We start from the raw sequence: 4787 nt of genomic DNA on the forward strand, positions 1-4787 counted from the left end.
TCATCCAATTTTAGTAACTAGCAGCAGCCAGTAGAAATGATTCAGAGTCTGATTTAGGGGCAGTTGGCTGTGGCCTCTAAGATACCAAGACATAATATAAAAATCACAGAAATTAAGACAGTGAGGGCCCATGGTGATGGCCCAATTGACTAATCCTCCCGTTGCAAGTGCCAGCATCTTATATGGGCACTTGTTCACAACCTTGCTGTTCAACTTCCCACCCAGCTCCCTGCTTATGGCCTGGGAAAGCAGTTGAGGATGGCCCAAAGTCTTGGCAACTTGCACCCATGTGGGAGACCCAGAAGAAGCTCCTGGCTCCTGGCTCCGGATTGGTTCAGCTTTGGCCTCTGCGGCCATTTGAGAAGTGAACCAGCGGATGGAAGATGTTTCTGTCTCTTCTTGCCTCTGTAAATCTTCTTTTCCCACAAAAATAAATAAATCTAAAAGAAAAAAAGATAGTGAGATGCTAACCTACAGAATGAATAGTAGGTATATAGATTTTGTGCAGTACACAGAAACAGACCAATGCATATGTGGAAGCTTGATGTATGGCAGTGAAGACATTACATGTTGAAGAAAAAAGACTATTCCATACGTCTTGTTGGGTAATATATTATCCAAGTGGATTAAACATGAAATTAGACTTCTACCTCACACCATATGAAAAATCAATTACAGGTGCTTTAATTGTGAAACATCTAACTTTAAAATCTTGAAAAATAGCAGATAAAAATACATTCATGATGTTGAAGTAAGGTAAAGGTTACTACACAATACAGGAAAATCTCAAGCCATAAAAGGTTAGTATATGCAGCAGTGTTAACATTAAGACCTTATACTCTCCCTGGCTCACAACCCTCCGGTCACAGCCATGAGGGCGAACCAGGAGCTGGACTAAACTAGCTCTGTTCTGCCGCCACAGTGGCAGGACCAATCAGGGCGGATTCCTTTCTTAGGGCTGGGATGGACTGAACCACTCTGCAGGTTGGCAGCTGCGCGGTGGTGTCTTGGCTAAGCGGGATCCGGCTAAGGGCTCTAGCCAAAAACACCCCACAAGGAGGTGGATGAGCCCTTGGTTTTGGGCGGCCAGTGCACCATGTGGTGCCAGGCTCTGCCTGCTGGCCGCCTGACGGCGAGCTCTGGGTCTTTTTAAATTGTAAAAGCTGCTCAGGGACACTCATGAATTAGATCAACTTTTGTATAGGTGAAACATGAATTCAAGGCGACTGCCAATGATAGGGGCATGTAACTTTATGCTTACACCGGAAGGTCTACTTTAGTCACGGATGCTGGGCCACAGTGTTTGGGCAGAGGCCAGGACAAGTGTGGGAATGAGATAAGCTGAGTCAGAGCAGCCACTGTCAGACGCAGGATCTGCAGTTAGGAACAGGCCAATTTGGGGAGATGGGGGGACACCCTAAATGGGATGAGGTTCCCACTAAGGAGCAAGTGTGCTGGAATGGGGGCTGCGTTCTGGCTAGGCAACAGTTGTACTCTCCCATGGCACTAGTGTGGCTGGGATTGGTTGCACCAGGCCGGGCCAAACACCAACACCAACTGGTGTCCTGGGGAACCAGGGTAGACGTGGGACTGACTAGGCAAGGTCTCAATCCCCTACTGAGCCATCTGTGAGCTATACATGGGTATGGACGAGCCATGGCCATGCTGATACATCCAACAAGAACCAGAACGGGGTGAAAGCCAGCCAGAAAAACCACTGTCCCTGCTAGGACAGAAGGTGAACTGAGTAGGGCTAGCTCATGAACCCTCTGGTTTGTGCATAAGAAGCACAAGAAGCAGGATAGGAAACTGCCCAGAATAGGCCATGGAAAGTTTCCCACCGACATACATTTAGCATGGGTCAGGGGTGGACCAGGCTGAAACGGTTCATGTCATCCACTGGCAAACCCAGGCGCCAGAACAGGGTGTGGGTCGGGCCAGGTTTGGTCACGACAAGAACTAGTACACAAGACAGAAAGCCAAGGTGAGGTTACTTGTACTAGATTTGAATGCAGCACCCAACCAGCACACGTGAGAACCAGGAAGGGAGAGGGCAGAGCCAGCGGGGGGATTGAGGGGCTGGTTCCCTCGCCGGACAGCTACTCCCACTAGATAACATGGGCAGGGATGGGGACAGACCAGACTAAGGAAGTGGTGGGTTCCCCCCTCTTGGGTCACTACTCCCGCAGGAGGACATCAGAACTAGGACGAGGGCTGGGGTGGCTAGATGGAGAGGCACTCAACAACATCCGTGAGGGCTAGATGATTGAGTTGGTTAGAAGGAACTAAGCTCTAATACCCATTCCATTGATAGGTATAGGGGCCAAATGGGAGGCGGGACAGACAGGACTAGTCGGCTATGCACATTGGCAGGCCAGGGTGGGAGGCGTGGCTGGAGGGGGTTATTGTGGGTCGCCCCCACTGGGCTGCAGCTCCCACTAGTTGATAAAGGGCCGAGTACGTGCTGGGCAGAACCAGGTTGGACTACAACACCCATTGGTTCCAGTGCAAGTTGGGACTGAGAGCAGAACCAACCCAGCAACTGCAACCACCACCTATTAGTGGAGATGGACTGTGCCGGGCCCTGTGCTTACTAGAACATACGGGAATCTGATCTGGGAATACCTCAAAGTTTCTTTGAAGATCTCCCCAACCGAACTGCTGGTCTCAGAACCCTAGCCAAGAAAAGACAGAAGACAGAACAAGTCTATCAACCACCTCAACTATATGCTGGCAGCGAAATACTGGGCGGATGACTATGACAATCAATGGATTCTTCAATGACCTCATCGAGCTGGAAGTGGCAAGATTGGCAGCGATTCACAACTGGAGAACTATTACATCCACTTGAGCAGGTATCTCAGAGCATGCCCCAAATCCAGGACTTTGGGCAGGTGGGAAACTGGGTGGGGCTTCTCCCTCAATATCCCCCTTTACCTCAGATACATGAAGGAAACAATATGGACATAAAAATCTTACCCACATCCCTATAGCCCCTAAACCTTTACACCGTAATTAACTATGTAAGATTGTTAACAATAAAAAAAAGACCTTATAGCTAAAAAGAAAGAAAGTATTATAAAGGCATTGACTAAACAACCTACAATCTGGGGGAAATATTTCTTGTTTATATAACTGACAAGTGATTGGTATGTGGTGCAAATACAAAACCTGGCAAAGGAATTCACTCACATTTTAGCAACCATGGTAATACAAATCAAAGCTACAATTTCTCCTTTATCACAATGGTAAAAACTAAGGTGCTTTCTGATGCTAAGATGGCTCAAATACCATACATAGGAATAAAAACTGCTATAATTACTTTGGAAGACAATTTGACATTGCTTAGTTATATATAGGCATACTGCATAAGCTAACGATTCTACACTTAGATACAGGTAACATCAAATTACTCAAAAGAAAACAGCAAGTTGTGGGCAGTTATAAGTTCATTTTTATAATTCATTTTCTCTTTCTATAACAAATAATTTGCTATCTGCGACATAGTTCATTTTCTCTTGCTATAGTAAAACACTTAATGCTGGGTTCTAAATGAATTTCATTAAGGATGACATTATGATGAGAGGAGCATGTGTAAGCAGTAAGCAGTGCATGCAGAAGAGGGGTTTAGTGGAAATGTCAGGTTCAGTTACAACAATCCATTCTCATGGGAATTAATCTAGACCGGGAGCCTATATAAATCCCTTTGAATGGCTGTATCATCAAGAAGTAATTACCTTGCACTAAGTAGTATCTTTTCAAGGTTCTACCACCTCAACACCACCACATTGGGGATCAAGTCTCTACCACACAAACCTTTTGCAGGCAAACTGCAGCTGTGTCCAAATTATAACAGATATCAGCCAATTAAATTGGATGTCAGCCTAAATCCAATACTAGTATGAATATATTTACTATCAGTCTTCCTACTCTTAATAAAATTCTTGCACATGAATATCAAGATATGTTAAAGGAAGATACATAAAAGGTATTTCCAACATCATTTTTGTACTGTCCACCAGAAATTAAATGGTAATTATGTTGTGATTTTTTAAACATAAGGATAAATTTCAGCTACACATAACAGAATAGATTAATTAAAAAGCATGAAATCAGTTTAAACAAGCCAATCTCAGAAGACAGAAAGGTTAACAGATAAAAGTATTCTATTTATATAAAGATGAAAACCAGGAAAAACTGCATTTCAACCACTGTTCCCCAGGAACAAGACCTAGACCTTGCTCTCTACCACAAGAGTGTCAAAACATAAAGGCTTTAGGAGTTTGCAGCTTATCCGTAGGATAGGAATTGTGGGGTGGCAGATGAGGAGGACAATGGGCTAACAAAAGCATTTGAGTTTGATAGAATCTGTTCCAGACTTGAAGTCATAACACCTGGATTCTAGCCTTTGCCTTCAATGTTAATAGGTGTATGACAATGGAAAAGTTATTTAAATTCAAAGGCTAATAAATATCCTCCTTATAACTACAATTACAAATATGAGATAATACTATAGAAGATATATGGTTTATTTTTAACTACATTAAATAGTTAGAAATAACACCTTTAATATCATAAAGACAGGAATATCACAGTAAATTAAATATATATTTACAGAATATCACAGGTCCAAAATACACACAAAGGACAAGCAATTTACACAGTGGCTTACACCATTTAGGAAGCCACAGCCCGTACCATGGGGCCTGGGTTTAAGTGGTTGCTCTGGTCCTGATTCTACCTTCTTGCTAATGCATACAGTGGGAGGCAGAAGGGCATGGCTCAGT

This window comes from Ochotona princeps, chromosome X (genome assembly GCF_030435755.1).
Source record: "Ochotona princeps isolate mOchPri1 chromosome X, mOchPri1.hap1, whole genome shotgun sequence".
Taxonomy (NCBI): Eukaryota; Metazoa; Chordata; class Mammalia; order Lagomorpha; family Ochotonidae; genus Ochotona; species Ochotona princeps.